Consider the following 21308-nt stretch of genomic DNA (forward strand, 5'->3'; position numbering starts at 1 on the left):
TCTTTTTACTTTTTTAATATGACTCCCAGACATTTTTTTCAAAATGTATATGATTTGCATTAGTGGCTCATATTTAAGTTCTATTAGACAGTACTGTTTTTCAAATTCTTTCTTATCCTCTCTGCAGTCAACTTCAAATGCAAAATGAGAGAACATACTATATTACCACATGCTGTGTGTGTGTGTGTGTGTGTGTGTGTGTTGGTGGAGTGGGTGGGAGTTTAAAAATTATAATCATATTTTTCCCCCATCCATCTCAAGTTCTAGTCCATCCCTAAGTTTAAAATGCTAAACACCAATGACATATCATGAAAATATCTTTTTGCAGTTTTATACACATTAAAAAAGAATATTAAACAGGGAATATTATGGAGTGGTTGCTATTTCATCTCTAAATAAAGTACACTGTGCTGGTTTGAAGCTGTTATGTACCCATAATATGCCATGTTCTTTTAATCCACTCCTGTAGGTGCAGACCTATTGTGGGTGGGACCTTTTGATTAAGTTGTTTGAATTGAGATGTGACACCCCCCCTGCCCCCAATTCAAGGTGGATCTTTATCCTTTACTGGAGTACTTTATGAGGATAAATGGCAGAAAAAGTTGAGAGAGCTTAGAGGGAAACACCCAGAGAGGGCTGACAGAACAAAAACTCAGAGGGGCTAAGCGACAACCCACAAAAACTCAAAGAGGAGGCCACTGGGACCAGGAACTGAAAGCAATGAAATCCAGGAGCGAAGGAGCAGCAGGTGCTGACCGTGTTCCTGCTATCTGACAGAGGTACCCCTGATACCATCGGCCTTTCTTCAGAGAAGGTATCGTTCTGCTAATAGGACATTTTCATGGCCTTAAAACTGTCAATTAGAAAAGTAATAAACCCCCATTGTAATTTGCCTACTCATTTCTGGCATTTTGACAGCTTTAGCAAATTGAAACATACACATTTTGTAGATGTGTAGGAAGAATTTTGGAATATTTTCCCTTGACATTTAAACAGCACTCTCTTGGGGGAAAAAAAGGAATTTAAGCATACTTTACAGATATTACAGGTATTATTTTAATGACAGCTTTCGAATGTTGATATCATTTACCACCTATAAACTTTTGAATCCTTAGATAATGGGGAAATTACTTAAGAATATATTATTACAATGCTCAAGCTTAGAAATGTGATACTTTCTGAATTTTGTATGCAATCCTAAAATTAAAAAAAAGATTGTCTTCAATTTTATAATAATAAGCATCATACAATTTTTCTTCCAAAGGTATAATTTGAAAATGCTCATTAAATGCTTGTTATGTGCCACGTACTGTACTAAGTTTAATTCTCACAACTAACCTATGAAGTGCCTACTATAATTATTCTTTTGTACATATATTTTAGTTGTTTATTGTCTGTCCTTCCCCATCAGAATGAAAGCTCCTTGAGAACAAGGACTTTTGTCTGTTACATGTATTCCTTGGTCCCTAGAGAATTGTGTCTATCTATAGTAGGAATTCAATAAATATTTTTGTTGTTGACTGGATAGGCATGAGTTAATGAGATATTTGGGGCTACTGTAGAATCTGATACAGAAAGAGGGCGCTAGAGAGAAACCCTGCTCCCTGCAGTCTCCCCATTTTACACTTGGAGAGGAGTGAATTCAGCTCTCTGGATGACAGGGTTGGTGGGGTGCAGAGTTACCCAAAGCAGCCTTTGGAAGGAGGTGGAGGGAGCTAAGTTCTTGACTGTCAGCCACCAGGCCTCGGTTGGACCTGGGACCCTGAGATGGGACATTTGGGGGAGTCACCCTTGTCACCAGCTCGCTGAAGAACTGGAATAATTTATTGTTTTTGAGCTGAAGGCCCTTGAAGACAGAGTAGGAGGCAGAGAGGGGAGATCCGAACCTTTACCCCCACCAGTCTCTGCCAGATCCCCAGGTACTCCTTTGGGCTCAGCCCCACTAAGAATTGCCCAAGAACCCCCAAAGGCTTGGGAGACTACTCTGGAGAGCAGGAATTGGTGTGCTGGACCTGGAAAGTCCTCTGACTAGTGGCCCAACAGGTGACATGCCAGAAGTGGTGGCTTGCTGTGGAAGATCTCAGGGCCATCCTGAGCTCAGATCTTGGCTAAGATCTCTGGGGTGGCTGCTTCTGCAGCAGGGCCAAGGTGCCCCTCTTCTCAATTGAGCACAGCTGCTCCTTTGCCCGCTGGAGCTTGGTGGGGTTTCGCATCGCTTGGATGATCACTGCCTTCCTCTCAGCTCATTCTCCAGGCGGTGCTTCAGGTTCTTGGAACCTCACTGTTTGTTCTCTTACAGGCACTACTCCTTCTCTTCCTCCAGATGCCAGGCAAAGTCCTTGGCCAGCTTCTTCTCCTGCTTCTTCTTCATTTTCCACTTCCAGGATGTGTGCAGGAACTTGTCATGAATCATCTGGAAGAACCTTTTCTTGGAGTGATCCTTCCACATCCACCCTGACTTGGGTTTCCCTTGGAGGTCATCAGAATCTCCTCCTCCTCCTTCTTTAGCTTCTTGGATGCTGGGGCCTGGGCTGAAGAACCTCGCTTCTTTTACCTGAGGTGCTTGTCACGGTCTCCTTGAACAGAAGTGGCTTGCTGGACTCTGCTGAACGCGGGGAGAGTCTGCTGATTGAGGTGTCACTTCTTGCTGTGGCAGTGAGGGCCCGGGACCTGGCACTTGCTGACCCGGGTAAGGCTCTGGTGATCCTGGGCCTGGTTGCAGCTGATGTTAAGGGACCCCGGGGTTGGTTCTTCCTTACTCTGGGCTATCTACGAGTCTGGTTCTCCCTGGCCCTGGGAGAACTTTGGTGATTCTCCACTTGGTTTTAGCTGAAAGGGGTGGGAATGGGGAGTCAGGGCTTGATTCGGGCTGTCTTTGGGGTGACCCCAGGCCTAGATCTTGCTGACGCTGGGATTGGGGTAGGGGTGGGGTTGTGGTGGGTTCTTGGATCCAGCTTTGGCTGCCTTCAGGGGGACCCCAGGCCTGTAGTCTGCCGGAGACTGGGTGATCCAAGGCTGGTCTCCAGCTGACATCCGGGACCCCAGGCCTGGTTGCTGCACAGTCCAAGGAGCCCTGGGCTTCCTTGTTTCTTCTGGGTGAGACTTGAACTCTACAAGAGCCTATCGCACCGGTAAAACTGAGGAGGAGCTTCTGCGGATTCAGGCTTTAGGCCTTCCAGCCACCGGCTGTGCCTCAGCTTGCAAGTTTCCAGGTCCAAGCACACCTACAGATGCCAAAGCCTCTTACTTTTTTTTTTTTTTTAAACAGATCAAGCAATTGATGTACAGAGGGGTTAACTAGCTTGTACACAGTCACCCAGCTAGTCAGAGAGGGTATCTGGGATTTAAATCTGAGATTCTGGTTCCAAAGGCCTGACCTAATCAAGATATACTCTCATTCCTAAAGGTGATATTTTGCTGATTTTTTTTGTGTCTAAACTAGTTTTACATATTTATAAAATGCAGTCAATTACAGTTAAGTTTAACTCTATCCGTATATTATGTTAATTAATTAAAAATCTAACATTTATTGAGCACTAAACATGTGCCAGAAACAGTAATAAGAACTTTATATTTATTATCTTGTTAAGCCTTACCACAAAACTATGATAATTGTGATCCCCATTTTAAAAATGAAGAAATTGAGGGTTCTAAAGTTTGAGAGGACAGCTGGGATTCAAGCCCTGATCATGCCTGATATCAAAGTCAATGAGATTTACAATTTCTGAACTAGACACAAGTTGTGAGACAAAGATATAGTGGCTTTGTAAAGTTAAAATAGAGGGCTTGCTGCAAAACTGATTGTGAGCTAAAGAATGGACAAGGGTGTAGGAGCAGAGAATTGGATGGGGAAAATAAGTGAAAAGGTGAAAGTAGATGAGCTACTTTTCCCCCCATCTCCTTCACCGCACATTGTTTCTTTCATTTATCAATAAAAGAGGCAAAAGAAAAAAAAAGTACTGAGAAATAATCAGTTGGTAAAGATACAGAAATATAGGTAAAATTCTTTGATACCACAGTATATATATTATTTTAAAGTTACTCATTATAGAGATATTTGTATCTGATATCACATTTGTTGTAACTATAAAATCACCCTCAGGGTATTTGAATACTGCTTTTGAGGCTTGGAAATTTGTGCCCTGATGTTTGGAAATTTGTGCCCCAAGGCCTTAAAGCAGATTTCAAAAAAAAAATGATTTAAACAAATACGGATTATTGTATTCTTGTTTCTGTTTACTTATTTCCTGCGGGCTTCACTTAAAGGTTGGTTGAAGCAAACTGCTCCTAGCATCCCTATTCCAGAAAAAGATTCAATCCATTTGGCAGTTAGTGAGATAGGGACTTTCAAGGTTATGTAGAGCAGGCAGTAAGATCTTAATAGACTGTATTGTAGGAGGTTATAAAACCACAGGATCAGATCACTTCACTCTTTTTGAGTTTGGATGTTAGAACACTGTGAAGTGAAGTAAGCATTTCTGCAGTGTAGACTGTAAATTCAGATTATGGGCAGTGGGAGCAGGTTGGTGCTGCTAAGAGTTTTATACTTACTGAAAGGTTTGTTAATGGCAGAGACATGAAACAAATGTTATTTACGAGGTTGTTAATGTAGTTAGTGAGAAACATCATTATTATCATAACCAAAATGTATTTATTTGAACCCTCAGAATGACTTACCAATAAAAATTACTGGATACATCAAAGGTGATAGCATAGTGGCAGATGAGCTACACATCTAAGTGTGTTGTACTGTATTTTGTGATAATGCTGTCCTGACTTTACTTTTTTTAGCAACAGTTAGGGGGAAAGCTTCTTCCACTCTGCTGACATTTTCTTTCCAATCAAATAGAGTCACAGTAGCATCATACTCCTGGCCCCTTCCACTGACTGTGCCTCTAAGGTGTGGGGAGAAGTGACAAAATTGCTGGTGAATTTGGGAAGAATAATCTGTGCATGCTTGACTCCACATTGTATTTCTTTCCTCCTGGGAGGCCGGTCTGCCTTCAGAAAGTATGCTTTCTTTTATGCTTCTCTAGAGACTGGCCTTCCACATGGGGTCAAACCTGCCAAGACTGGAGGTAAAAAATTGCCTGCTTCTGGGCTCAGGTACTAGGCACATTTGGATCGCTGAACTTCATTGAGCAATAAAGGTGATATTTCAGTTCTTATGTTATAATCCTTTTTTTATTCTTTTATTTTTTTTCTCTTGGTTCAGTATTTGAAAGGGGAAAACAGGTACTATTTATCTTATCTCTTAAATACTCCAACATTTGGTGTATATACTGGGAAATCCAAGGAATAAAGGAGGCAGTAGAATCTGTAGACTCAACATGTGGAGAACTTTTTATTGGATCTGAAGTGTGTGGCTTTGGAAATCCCTGTGTGGACAGCAAACTGTGTTCTGGGTGGTTTGTCAAGACTGATCATATGTCAGGTGGGCTATTTGATTTGTGAGGTTTAAGATGGCCACACAATATTTGAATCTGGGTGAGTTATTGTACTTATAATGACTCTGACCACAAAACCATGGCTATTTCTATGGGGTTCTCCACCCTCACAAAGGAAGTGCGGGGTCTCTCACCTTAACCCCTGCCAGCAAAAGTTGAAAGATGCACAGGTTTTCTAATCTAAAGATAGAGTGGGGGGTGAATGCTTTGAACAAGGTTTCCAGTTGGCTATGCCTCAGATTGTATCCTAAGAAGCAACACAGCTTTTCTCAGCAATATTGACTGAGACTAAGTAAGATTGGACTAAATGGGAAAAAGCTTAGGGTAAACCTGAGGAGTCTTTTAATGAGTTTATTAGATGGGAATTTAAATGTCGGTAACTGAATTCTCAACCCCTATAGACAAGCAGTGAGGTTGTAAACATTTGAATTGTGAGTGCCAGGCTTAGCTTGGCTGTGCAAAATTAACTGCCCCAACTTCTGTCCTGCATTTAAGCCCAGGGAGAAAACTCTGCAGGGACTGACTTTGAATTCAAGGGCATAATAAGTGTGCAGGTACAGGCGTTGTCTGACTCCTGAGGGAGTATGCCTGAGAAATATATTGACTTGAACTGGGAAGAAAAGAGTGAACTGCAGAGCACATGGTCGGCTCAGAAGGGCACAAGTTTCAGAAGCATCAATAACAGCTTCTGTTCAAAGATCTGCTGAGGGTGATTTTTCAACTGAAGCAAATGTAAGACAAGGAGAAAGCCTTCAATGGGACCCATGTTTCTCAGGCTTAAAAAAATGGGACCCATGTTTCCTAACAAGAGACAATCATAGGCATGTCTAACATGTTTTCTCACAAATATTTTAGGGGCCATTATTAGGAGAACACATCTTCAATTCAGATTGAACATTATGAACCCACAGCTCACAAGTCATGGTTTGAATACACTGGATGGAAAGTGTATTAGTTTTCTATTGTAGCTGTAACAAATTACCACAGACTCAGTGGCTTAAAAGAACACAAATGTATTAGCTTACTATTCTGGAGATCAGAAGTCTGAAATGGGTTTTATAAACTAAAATCAAAATGTTGACAACACTGGAAGGAACTGTTGGTTCAAGGTCCCTTCCATCATCTTCAAAGTGCATAACTCCAACCTCTGCTTCCATAGTCATATCTTGTCTCTACTCTGACCCTCTTATCTCCCTTTTATAAGGACCCTTGGGACATTGGATCCATCCAGATAACCCAGGATAATCTCCTTATCTCAAGATCCTTAATTTAGTCACAACTGCAAAATCCCTTTTGCCATGAAAGGTAACATAGTCCCAGGTCTGGGGATTAGGGTATGGATATCTTCAGGAAGTCATTCTTCAGCCTACCAATGATGGAGAGGTACCTCAAACAGGATATTATGACTAGTGCTGCCATGTCTACAACATCACTCTCTAAGAAGAGATAATTTGCACAAGTGGATTTTCTCCCTAGATCTAGTCAAGACATAATGTCAAAATTTCCCTTACTGAGAGACTGCCTCTAATTGAGTTTAAGTTCAAAGGTTATGGATTCTAGAAACCTACCTGACTACCATCTTGCTGAGGTTGAAATGAAGCCATTCACCACCTACATCCCTTGCCTTGAAAATGGATTCTCTGCTATTACAGCATTTGGCAAATCCTAGAATCCAATTTTACCTGATATTATGGCTCTGGGATGAGACATATGGCTTGTTTTCTGAATAGGTGTGCATGAGGCCAGTGCAGTAATAATCTTGTAGCCTGTTAGATTTTTAAAATCTTTTAAAAGTGAGGCACACCAGGAAGTTGGCTTTGAACTAATGCAAATTCTGAGACCCTGAAAATATTGCATCTTTTCCAGTGACATACAGTGCAAGTTGCAGATATTGAATATTTCTTCATTCTCCTCATTCAGCAAAAACTACTCCAGATGAGACTGAGCAGGTAAGAAACTGAGGAGCATGAATTTTGGACTGTAATTTCCTGCCCTTTAGCTAATCAAGGTAAGACAAACTTATTTCAGACTTGAATTTCTTTTGTTCTCCCTTTTAAATTTAACTTGCAAGGAGATTTAACCTTTAAACTTCACTGCTTAGAAGTTTTATAATTGGAAAGGACTTTAGTCAAATTTGGGGCTCCCTAAGTTGTTGTCTGTTTAGTTTTTGAGTATCTTTATGCTTTAGATGAATGGAGTACTTGTTATTTAATCTAATCTAAGGAACTCTGTTATGTTTAGTGAATGTAGTTGTACATAATCTGGAAAATGGAATAAGAAAGCAATTTTTATTTTATGTGATCTCACATAAACAGATTAAGAACAGTGTTTCCTAAACTACATTCCATGTAGCACCTGTATTTTATCAAACACTTTTTTGAGGTACTCTTCAGAAAAGTTGTTCTATTGTCAAATATATTTGGAAAACATTGATTAAACAACACTGAACAAGTTTGTTTGTTTGTTTGTTTTACCTGCTATAGCACTTCTCAAAGACTTTGATATGCCAAAATGTATTGTGACTCTAGGAAAGAATACTAAAATATACAGAATCTTTGAAATTTATTTGTTTTTCCATAGATAATATTTTGTTTTTCAATAGATCAATTTTCCTGGAGATGAGAAGTCTGAAGTATTTAAAAATACTAATCTACAATTATTTGAAACTTTGACTGTATATTTTAATTTGTATTCAAATTAAACTTCTGTGACCTTGGGAAAAATCATATTGATTTTCACTTTCCATCCCATACTCCAAAGAATTTTGAAAATTTAAAATATACAGAGAAACTATGCTATTGATGACTGCCGTTAGGGGAAGAATGCAGAGCTATATTTTCTGTATTAATGACATCCCTAAAAAACAGATAAAAAACAAACTGTACATTAAGTTTATAAAATATATGATGAAGACTTGGTTAATAAACTACCCAGTACATTTAATCTCACAAGTCACAAAACCCCAAATGAGAAAATGCACACTACATTTAACCTCATGAGCTAAAAAAATTTCAAATGAGTTCTGTGCATTGACAATGACATGAGGAAAAAATGCTTTGTTGTGGATTTGTCAACTGTGGGATGTTATTTCTTATTTTTTAATGAAGTAGTTAACATAGTCTTTCCTGCTTTGCATTTGAAATTTTCTTAAAAAAAAAATCAACTCCAGAAGTTAGAACAACAGTAAACTCTGGGTGAACTTAAAGAAAGAAGCATAAAAAAGGATAAAGATAATAACAGAAATGACTATAATAAAAAAAAATAATCAAAAAGACAAGATAGTCAAATAGACAAGATCATTAAATTCAAAAACTGCTTTTTCAAAAGACTAATAAAATAAACTGAATGCAGAGGAAATTAATGAAGAGGAAAGTGATGTCACATATAAATAATATTAAGAATAAAATAGACAAATTAGACAATATGTAAAGTAAAAGCTGAAAACTTACAAGTGAAAATAATTAACAACTTTGTGTCATTAGGTTTAAAAGCTTAAATGAAAAGATTAATTTGTTTGAAAATACAATCTAAAAAGACTGTCTCAAAAAGAAACTAAAAATACATAAAATCAGCACTGAGTTGTTAAAATTTTCCACACCCCAAATTCTAAACACAGTTAGCTTTACAGGCAAGCTCGTATCAAGGGAGATATAAGCCCTTCCTTTTATAAGCTCTCATGATAATAGATAAAGCAGAAAATACACAAATTCAAATATTAAATGTAATATCTCTTAAATAAGAAAGAGACCAAACTGGGAAAGGAAAATTATAGGCTAATGTCACTCTGGATATAAATGTAAAATCTTTTACAAATATTGACAAATAGAACAAAGGAATGTCTCAGAACAACAACAACAAAAAAAGATATATAACTAGGTTTACTTGTATGCAACAAATATTGACAAATAGAACAAAGGAATGTCTCAGAACAACAACAAAAAAGATATATAACTAGGTTTACTTGTATGCAACAGAAAATCCATTATTATAAATCTCAACATTAAAGGAAAAATACTCACATGATTGATATGATTGCAGCTCTACAATAGTTGCAGAAACCTCATTAGTGACTGAGAAAAATGAAAAGCAAAAGTTTTCATAAACTAGGAATAGGACTTAACATCCTTAACATGTCCAAGTAAACCTTTCCCTCCTCTCTCTGCCCCTTTATCTTTAACTTGATGGCTCCTAAAACATCTTACTTAATGGCTAAATTTTAGAAGCTGTTCATTTAATATTATAACATGCCAGAAATACTTGCTAATACCACTTTTTTTCAGCATTATAGTAGAGGGAGTCAGTGAAATAAGTCAAAAGAAATAAACTATAACCAAAAAAGAAGATACCTAGATAAAAAACTGAAGAGAGTATACTAACACACTTTTCTAATAAATTCAGAAAATTTGATTGTTAGAAGATCTACATGTAAAAATCAACTGTTCTCCTTAAATTAGCAATACATTTTTGGAATAAGCAGTTTTTGAAAGATAAAATTCATAATGGCAACAAAATATATTACCTAGAATAGTTTTTGTAAAAATATATAAACCTTTTGAGTGGCAAATCTAATTTTATTTGTTCCTATGTAATTAACCAATTTCCTTTATACTTTTCATTGAAAAAATCATCCCTTTCTCTATTGTCTTAAAATGTTACTTTTCATATCTTCCAATAATGCTATTGTAGATCTTAACAAAACTAAATAAATGAAGAAAGATATAATGTGTCAAAAGCTAGGAAATTCAATGATAGAAAATGGCCCTTCTCCCTCAAAGTAATTTATAAATTCAAATTCAATAAAACTATAACAAAAAGCAAATAAGTTTTTTTCTGGATGCTTGGAAAACATTTTCTAAAACCTATATAGAAGAGAAATGACTGTGAACCATCAAAGAAATATCAAGAAGGATAATGAATGATAATTTACCCTGCCAATTGTCAACTCTTACCACAAACCACAATAATTTAAAAAGTATTTATAGTTGTACATTGGCTAAACCAGGAATAGACAGACAAACAATGAATAAACAAATATGTAGCTAGGAACATTGCATATAAAACAAGCAACATTACAAGTCAAGAAATGAGTTCTTGAAAAAGATATAAAAACAGATTTTTTTTCCTGTGGAAACAAATGTATCTAGATCTATACGTCACAAAATGCAATAAACAATTCTAAAGAATTAAACATCTAAATGGAAAATTCTAAAACTTTCAGGAAAAAAATTAAGTGAACATCATTATGACCTGGGATTATGGTAGGATTTCTTATATAAGATGCCTAAATTACTAATTTTACAGAATGTATTAATAAATTTGATAATGTTACAATTTAAAATTCCTGTGGAATAGAAACATCATAGAGAAAACAATATTTGAGCTATTGATTTAGAGAAGTCATCTAAATTAATATCCACATAATATAAAAAGCCCTCAAATTATTAGATGAATAATCCAATTGAAAAATTGTCCCAGGGTATGAACACACACTTCATAGGAAAGAATACCTGAATGTCTAAAAAATATATTGAAATATTTTTGACCTCCTCAGCAATCGAAGAAGTACATTTATATAATATTCACATACCACTTCATGCCCATGAAATGGAAGAAAATAAAGTTCTATTTTACTATTTAATTGGAAGAGTATGTGATAACAGAGAGTTAATATATTTTGGATGGGTATATACATTTATATAATCATTTTAAAGAGGGATATTTGCAGGTCCTAGTAAAACTGAAGATGGGTATACCCAAGACCCAGCAATTATTTTTCTTGTTTGTCCTTCTAGAGTTATTCTTGCATTTGCATTTGCTAAGGAGATATGTGGACTTAAGTGCCAGAATGTTCATTACGTAGATAAATAAGACTTAATTATTTTAAGTGTACTCATATAAGGGCATGTTATACAGCTAACATATTTAAAAATCTCAACAGCATAATCTTGAGTGAAAAAGTTGCAAAAACACATAGAGAACAGCACTTAACAATCGAGTATATTGTTCATAAATACATATATGTTGAAACTATAAAAATGCATACTGAAATGATATATTTCAACTTCAGAACAGTGGTTATTTCTAAAGAAGAGATCATAGGATGGAGAGGATAGAGATAGAGCTATAAGTAGCTATATAAGTGCTTTATAAATTTTTTAAAGAGATCTGATTAATTTTAAAAATATTTTTAAGATAAACTTGCAAAGGTATCTGTACTTATGATGCCATGAGCAATTGTATCTACCTGTTTTTAATATGTTTTGAATATTTTTCAGTAAAGCATCATTTTTTTCATGTAGTTTGCTTAAATAATGCTTCATAATGGGAGAAGTATAACATTTCCTGTGAAGCATGATCTCAATTAAATTCTCACATTAGCTGCATGAATCTTATTTCCATTTTACAGTTAAGGAACGATGAGTCTAATAACTTACTCAAATGTGCATAGCATATTTTTTTAAAAATTGGCTCATAAATGATATCAGGGAGTTAAATTCTGATTTCTCTGACTCCAAACTCTGGGCCGACTCCACTATATATCACTACTAAAACACACCGATATTAGGTAATAGTGTCTTGGAATGAGTGGTGAGCTGTTTTAGAGGATCATTATGGGGAACAATTGGTGAGTGACAAAGTACTTTCCAACCTATGTTGGGCTTGTCATAGATCCTTGCTACTTTATCTTCTATTCATTGCTTTTGATCCATGAAATTGTGCTGGTGAGATGATTCTGGCAATAAAATCTGTGATGGATTGCTTGGACCAATAAGCTCTGATCCATAATGGTTGGAGGTATTGCTGCAAATGTCCACTTTATAGGCTAAAGCATGGAAATGCTTCCTCACATCATTATTTTCTTTAATTCAAATGTAGTTCCAGATTTGTTTGCTCTTTCTCTGTGTTCATCTCTAGCTTTCACGTTTATTGTCCTTCTCACACCAGTTTTATGACATAGCTGCTCCATGATGATACATTTTGATAGAATATATATTTTGTAATTGATTTTTCTGAAAAATATGTCTTACAAAATTCAACTATCTGCAGTGGAACTTCTAAACATCTAAAAATTGTCAAGATAAGGGACTTCACTGTAGGTTTCAATATTATTATTTTTAAAAAGTTAATGTTCACATTTAAAATAAAACTTCATGGCTTAATTCAATTTCTCCCTGATGTTTCCAAATAATTCTAGGTTGTTGATTTAACTTTTATTTTAGATTGCATACTTTATATTACTTTTTCATACAGAATTATAGAAAACCCCAAACTTTACATATTATGTACTATTTATCAGGTGGCTCTCTGAAAACACTTAAGACCAGGAATAAACCACTAGAAGTACTATTACTTAACTGTAATTTTAAAATTACGTGTAATTACAATGTGTAATTTGCCACATTGACAAAATATACTTTGAAAATGTGCTCTGTCCAGTACTCATGGAAACTACAACAATTCCAAGTCTTTAACTCTCTTACCAATTTCTCTTCTTAAATTTATTTTACAGGAGAAAAGGCATTGTGAAAAATAAGCCCTAGATGAATTGTATTCTTCCTTCCTCCCTCTGTCTCTTCCTTCCTTCCTTCCTTCCTTCCTTCGTTCCTTCCTTCCTTCCTTCCCTCCTTCCTTCCATAAAGCAGAATCACCATCACCCTTGAAGAAATAAAAAAAAGAAATTGAGGAAATTGATAAAGAGTTTAACTTTTAATTCTTACCAATGCATGCTGGGGTAATTCAGGTACAACATATGTCAGTGGAAGTAATGGGAATCACCTATTGAGGATTTCCTATGTCACTAGCACTTTCATTTAATATCAAATAACCTTCATAGCAAACCAATGAAGTCAGTATTATTGTCATCATCATCTTCCAGCAAACTGAGCCTCATTGAAGTTAAGTAACTTGGCAAGTAACTTGCCAAGGGCACACAGCTAGTTCAAGTGCAATCACTTTACAGAGCCAATCATCTAAGACTACAGAAGCTGCACTTGCAATTATGCTATAATGCCACTGTGATAGTGTTTGAAAATCATTTGCTAAGTGGATTATCATTCTACACACATAATGAGCACCATTTTGTTCAGTTAGTATGTCATGTGAAATGATGGTCAGCATGCCAACTGAAGTCACAGAGCCTCAATGTCTGTATGAGAACCAAGTTAGAAGGTAATTAGGGAGATACATGACTATTTGTCATTTTGAATTAAACATAATAATAATGAAATACTATGATTTGAATAAAATCAACACAAGAGAAATGAAAGGGTTATTAAATCAACAGACTTGTGGTTTGTACATGGGAGGATCTGGTAAAGAAAACTATATCATCAGATGCATTTTTTTTTAAAGAAGAATATGTTGTTTCATACTTAATTTTATGTAATACACATGCTCTTTTATTATATTAGTGTCATCAAAACATTATTCCTAAAGCTATCTTTTTTTTTTTAACTAAAATTGTCCTAGCTTTCCCAAAACAACTTCTTTTTAATATGGAAGAAAGATAAAAATAATTTGGTATGATTTCTCCAGGTTGGACAGCTGTTGGAGTTTCTCTTCATTTCAGACCCAGAAATATGATAGCCATGAGTCAAGAATATGGACATAAATCATCTAGGCATTTAAGGGATTAAGCTTTCTTATTCAAATCAGCCATTCTGTTTTCATTCAGTTGGTAATTGTAGAGGAGAAAGCAATTTACATTCCAAATTGGATGAAAAGAGAAGTCAGAGACCTGTTTGAATGAAAGGAACGCCTGGTGCATGAAGATAATTTTACCTGCACTTTTCTGAAGGATCCCTTAAAATGGGGAGATTGGGAGACTTGGTCCTAGTTAGGGAGCTGACTGGGCAGGCTGGTGTCCATGTCCAGATCCTGAGATTCCCAGGAGTGGAGAGAGCCCAGCAGAATGTACATGCATGGAGTTAGGAGCTGGACAGAACTGTAGAGAAGAAGGCTTGACTCTATGAGTGTATCAAGTCCCTAGTACAGGGGTGTGGTACACTAACTTAAAAAAGATCAAAGTTAAAGGAAGGTATCCTGGTGTGTAGAAATTAATGATCTCTAAGTAATCAAATAAAAGTGAACATAAAAAAAGCAATAAAAACATTCAAATAGTCTTTTAAATTTGGAAAGAACTTTTGAATCCTTCCTTCCTTCCATCCATCCATCCATCCATCCATCGATTTAACCAAAACCATGGGTAAGATGCTAAGGGTTTTGCATGAGTAAAACAGATATGATCTCCTGTCTTTATTGTCATTACAGTCTGTGGAGGAATACATTGAACAATCTCATGCAGTTAAATAGTTATAATTGAGATATGTGCTATAAATACCAAGGACAGTGTTCTAGTTTGCTAATGCTGCTGGAATGCAAAACACCAGAGATGGATTGACTTTTATAAAAGGGGGTTTATTTGGTTACACAGTTGCAGTCTTAAGGTCATAAAGTGTCCAAGGTAACACAGCAATCAGGTACCTTCGCTGGAGGATGGCCAATGGTGTCCGGAATACCTCTGTTAGCTGGGAAGGTACATGGCTGGCATCTGCTCCAAAGTTCTGGTTTCAAAATGGCTTTCTCCCAAGACATTCCTCTCTACACTGCAGTTCCTCAAAAATGTTACTCTTAGTTGCACTTGGGGTATTTGCCCTCTCCTAGCTTCTCTGGAGCAAGAGTCTGCTTTCAACGGCTGTCTTCAAACTGTCTCTTATCTGCAGCTCCTGTGCTTTCTTCAAAGTGTCCCTCTTGGCTGTAGCTCCTCTTCAAAATGTCACTCACAGCTGCACTGAGTTCCCTCTGCCCATCAGCTCATTTATATGGCTCCACTGATCAAGGCCCACCCTCAATGGGTGGGGCCATGCCTCCATGGAAATATCTCATCAGAGTTATCACCTATAGTTGGGTGGGGCATATTTCCATGCAAACAACCTAATCCAAACATTCCAACTTAATCCCCACTAATATGTCTACTCCACAAGATTGCATCAAAGAATGTGGCTTTTTCTGGGGGACATAATACATTCCAACCAGCACAGACAGTATGCCATGAAAAAGAATTAACGATGAAACTTCAACTGTTGGGATGTCAGGTAATACTCCCTGAGCAAGTGTCAGTCTGAAGGAGAAGGAGATAGGTAATGGGCATAGGGAGTCTGGTTCCATGCAAAGGGAGGAGTTTTGATTATTTGAAGAGTGAGAAGACCATTGTGATGGGACTGACTGATGGCGGAGGGAAGATAGTGACATGACATGATTTTGAGGAGGTAAGCTATCATCAGATCATTCAGGAATTTTAGGACACTTGAGAGTTTTTGAACTTTATCTTAGTCAAAAAATCCCCAATATGGGAAAAACGTCAAAATGCTAAACTCCCTTACCTGGGAATTCCTGATATTCCCACAAACATTAGGGAATCCCAATTTAACAAGTCAAGCCCTTGATCTTGGGGCTGGCCCTTATGAAACCTATTCTTGCAAAGGAGAAGCTAATCCTACTTATAATTATGCCTAAATGTCATCCCCTTAGTACCTCTTTTTTTTTGCTCATATGTGGTCTCTTTTTCTCAGCCAACTCTGCAAATAAACTCACTACCTTCCCCACTATGTGAGACATGACTTCTGTGGTGTAAGTCTCCCTGGCAATGAGGGACAGCACTCCCAGGGATGAGCCTGGCCCCAGCATCATGGGATTGAGAATGCCACCTTGACCAAAAGGGGGGAAAGTAATGAAACAAAATAAAGTTTCAGTGGCTAAGAGATCTCAAATAGAGTTGAGGCATCAATCTGGAGGTTATTCTTATGCATTATATAGATATTCTTTTTTAGTTTCTAGTGCATAAGACTAACCAGAAGGAAATGCCTGAATCTGTTGAACAGTAATTCAGTAGACTTGATTCTTGATTATAATCATGTAACTATATAGCTTTTATCGTGTGGCCATGCGATAGTGAAAACCTGGTGACTGACACTCCATTTAACCTGTGTATGGACAGATGAATAATAAAATAATGACTATATATAAAAATAATAGGAGGGTAAAGGGTATGGGATGGTTTGGGAGCTCTTTTTTATTTTTTTAATTTTTAATTTTTTAAATATATTTTTTCTTTATTTTGGAGTAATAAACATGCTCAAAAATTGACTGTGGTGATGAACATACAACTATATGATGCTACTGTGTGCCATTGATTGTATACTTTGGATTGACTATATGGTGTGTGAGTATATCTCAATAAAATTGCATTGAAAAGATCCCCAATAAGAAGATAGATTCAAATCTACATATGGAAACAGAGCATGGTGCTTTAGGAAAATAAGATTCAAAACACTCAATTCTAAGAAATTTCTGGCCAAGTTAGTGAATATAAGGATAAAAATAAATAAATACTGCAAACTTCTAGGTAGAAAAACATATCCCCTTAATTGGAAGTGGGGACAACCAGCCTGGTTTAGACTTTCACTCAGCAACAATCAATGCTAGAAGATGAAGTTATAATATCTATATAGTTCCAAACCCTAGGAGGAATATTAATCCAGACCAAAAGTAAATGAGGATGAAGACAATACAGATATTCTCAAATATCAAGGTGTTTGTCATTGTTTCCTAGGGCTGCTAAGGAAAACATCACCCACTGGGTAGCTTAAACCAACAGAAATGTATTCTCTCATAGTTCTCGAGTTGTTGACAAGGATGATTCCTTCAGGTGGTTCTGAGGGAGAATCTGTTCCATGCCTGTTCCTAGCTTCTGGTGGTTGTTGGCAATCCTTGGAGTTCCATGGCTTGTAGTCAAATAACTACAATCTCTGCCACTGTCTTCACATGCTCTCCCCTGAGTGTGTCCTCTGTCTTCCAATTACTCTGTCCTTATCAGGACATCAGTCACTGGACTTAGGGCCTACTCTATTCCAGTATGACATCGTCTTAACTTGGTTTGTAGCTGCAAAGATCCTATCTCCAAATAAGATCACATTTGCAGGGACCAAGATATACATATCTTTTTGGGGGACACAATTCAACCTACAGTAATATTCAAGGAATATAAAATCCATGTGCTCTTTAAAAAAGTGAAACAACGTCTGCTGGATGAGAACATGTACTTAATTAAGTACTACACTGAAAGGCATTTGGGTTATTTCCAATATTTTTTTAATCAATAATGCTATGAATATAATTTTGCAAGTTCACAAATACATCTATAAGGTTAATTCTCTAGAGTGAAACAGTTCCAGCATATTTTGATTTTTCAATTGAATGTCTACATTTTAAACTTCGTATAAATTTTAGTAACCTTTATTAGCCCATTAAAACTTTTTAATTAGATTTCAAATTTGTCTCATAAAAATGTGACCAAATTGGCTTTCTCTTTGTTTACGTGAACATTTTTGTTTGAAGGAGAAGCAGTAGAGTACAGTGGTTAAGAGCAGAATTACTTGAACCAGATTGCCTAGGTTCAAATTTCAGTTCTGCTATTTTCTAATTGTATGACCTTAAGCAAAAAACATAACTGCTTTGCTCCTCAGTTTCCTGGTTTTTGAACTGTGAATAATAATAGTACCTACATCACAGATCATGATGAGGTTTAAAAAATTGTTATTTAAGTGATTAACGTAAGTGGTGGTGTGAGTTAGGTATTATCAGTATTGTTATTATTATTATCATGTGGTAAATCCTGTGTGTGTATGTGTGTGTGTGTGCGTGTGTGTGTGTGTATATATGTATATATATATATATGTATATATATATATAAAATATTACTTTCTAGTCTCCTGAATTCTTTTCTTGCAACTGTCTGTTGTTTTGTTTTCCCTTAAATTTAAGGAGGAAAATATGCAATGAATTTACACTTTTAGATTAATGAATAAATATATCTTAATGAGAAGAAAAAAACAGGATAATACTACTCTATCTTATGTATTAGTTTGAAGAATTATTACATTGTTCATATTTGATCATTTTTGACCTACAAAAATGGCAATTGCATATGGTTCAATCTAAGAAATGAAAAAGAAATGTTTTTGGGTAATGTTAAATGTTTTTTAACATAATAGTTACTTAATTTTCCGAAACTCAGTTGTTCGTTAAGACAAAGCTCTAAAGCAATTTATTCTCTGAATAATTTCTCACCTGATCCAACAAGTTTTGTCATTTGCACAAATGGGCTTATGTGACATTTTAATGTGGTTATACTGTAGTCTCTATGTTTTTGTTTTTACAATATTTCTCTTTCCAATTGCAGACTTTTATCATTTTACCTTTTTTTGATTGCCAGCACTTATTTCTATATCTCATATGAAATAGATGTCCAATATATATTTATGGAATAAATAAATAAATGTATTTGCATATGTGGGGTGGCACATAGGTAGAACAAGTTTTACATGTTGGTCTACCTAATTAATATATCAAGAGCTTTCTTGCTCCCCCCAATATTTTTCACCTCTTATTTATTAATTAACAAGTTAAACAATTAGAATGACTGTCCTTTAGCTTAAGCCAACAAACAGTTTGAATAAATGCAATAATATATACTTTTTCAGCAACTGGTATGAATAGAAGTAGAAATAGGCCATATTTTAGTTTCCAAGCTGCTAAAACAAATGCCATACAATGAATTAGCTTAAACAACACGAATTTATTAGCTATTGGTTTTGAAGATAGGAGACATCCAAAATCGAGGTGTCAGCAAGGTGATGCTTTCTCCCTGAGACTGTGTCATTCTGGGACTGGCTGCTGGTGATCCTTGGTCCTTGGCTTTTTCATCACATGGTGATGCACATGGAGGCATCTTCTCCTTTCTCTTCCTGGTTCTGTTGACTTCCACCTTCTGGCTGCCCCCTGTGGCTTCCTCTTCATGTCCAATTTCCTTTCTTTATAAGGACTTCAGTCTTGTTGGATTAAGGCCTACCCTCATTCAGTTTGGGTACACTTTAACCAATAACATCTTTGAAGCTCCTATTTACAAATGGGTTCACACCCATAGGAACAGGTGTTGGAACCTGAATATGCCTTTTCTGGGGGACATGAGTCAATCCCCAACAAGCACTACCTCGTTAAGTAAACCCAAGACCTTTGTTAATGAAGTCAAACAATAAGAAAAATATACCTCATCCTTCTTAAGTGCCCACTATGTGGACAGCATGTCCTAAGTGTTTTATTTGTGTTCTGTCATTTAATCCTTATACAATCTCATAAGATAATCAATAATACTACCCCAGGTTATGAATAGGAAAATTGAGACATAGGGAGGTTAGGCAATTTCCCCAAGATCATGTTCCAGTTAGTGGAAGAGCTAAAATGTAAATGTAGCAATGTGATCCAGAGCTACTTGCTTTATCCTAATGTGGACTGGACAGTTTGCCTTCCCAGATGTACTTTTCTCCTGTCTCCATCCTGCTTTTCCTTGACTGAAGAGAAGGTCTCAATAGACTCATTTGCTTTCCAGTCTCCAGTAGGGCTTGGCTCATGTGTGACACCAGCAAGAGATGAGAAGGTGAAAAGAAGGTGAGGTCAGGACTTGTTACTCTGGCTCTCTTCCTGTAAGGTTCCCGTGGGTTTGCTGTGTCTCTCTAGCAAAGACCACAGTTCCTGGAGGAGTCACCCACTCTGTGCTCCAGTGACTGCTCCCTCCTCTTGCCTCCTCAGGCTCAGGGGTAGGAAGATTCCTGGCTGTTACTAGCCCCAGAGAGTCCTGCCATGATCCCTTGTTGGTTTACTTGAAACTTACTTATATTTTTGTAAGTAGTCTCTTTACTGAACTCTTATCAAATTATACAGTTTGGGTGTGTCATTTCTTCCTTGTCAGAATCATGACTGATGTATCCTCTAATAAAGTACTCAATTATATTTTTAAAAGAATTATGCCATTGTGTCATATGATTATGCCTTTTTTTTGCCAAAAATATAACAAGCATATTAGTGCTTAGCACATAGCTAAGTGCTTAATTAAGTGCTTGTTGACTGTAGAACTTTGAGACTTTAAATTTAATTAAGATTTTAAAATAACACAATTATATTTAGAGTTTACCATATTATTTCTGTAGTGCTGAATTTAAGATGATGGATATTTCAAAAGACATTCCTGTGATCCATGCTTTGAAAGAGGCCTAGTTAATCACCATGATATCACTTCATAAAGCCTAATTTCCTGAAAAACCTAAAGTTAAAATAGAGAGACTATATTAAAGAGGTGTGCACATTTGGCCAATAATAGTAAAAGACATTATTATCACTAATTTATTCTAGTAAGAGCTTATTTTCATCTCACTTTCTGGAAGATCCCAATTTAAATTTATGATGCAGGACTCATCATTGAGAAAGAAATAAATGCTAATCTAATAAGTGACTGAAGGAATTAGATATTATTTACTTAGAGATTATCTAATTGCAAACTTGTTATACTCTGAGGCCCTGAGAAACAGGTGACTTTCAGAAGAGAGACAGAATAATAATACAGTGTTCTGAACTCTAAAATTAATATTCTTTCTGGTACATCCTACCACTCTCATGGACAATATGCCAATGAGCATGTACACTTCTGTAGAATTGCTTTACATGCTATTTCAATTTTTTTAATTCAATTTTATTGAAATATATATTCACATACTATGCAGTCATACAAAGCATACATTCAGTTGTTCACAGTACCATTATATAGTTGTGTGTTCATCACCAAAATTAATTTTTGAACATTTTCATTACCACACACACACAAATAATAAGAATAAAAATTAAAGTGAAAAAGAACAATTAAAGTAAAAAAGAACATTGGGTGCCTTTTTTTTTTTTTTTTTGCCCCCATTTTTCTATTCATCCATCCATACACTGGACAAAGGGGAATGTGGTCCATATGGCTTTCCC

General features: G+C 36.1%; 1 pseudogene; it reads right to left on the reverse strand.

The window, feature by feature from the left end:
* Positions 1-2108: 2108 nt before the first annotated feature.
* Positions 2109-21308, reverse strand: part of LOC119540573 — an 83995-nt pseudogene continuing 64795 nt past the window's right edge.

This window comes from Choloepus didactylus, chromosome 7 (genome assembly GCF_015220235.1).
Source record: "Choloepus didactylus isolate mChoDid1 chromosome 7, mChoDid1.pri, whole genome shotgun sequence".
Lineage (NCBI taxonomy): Eukaryota > Metazoa > Chordata > Mammalia > Pilosa > Megalonychidae > Choloepus > Choloepus didactylus.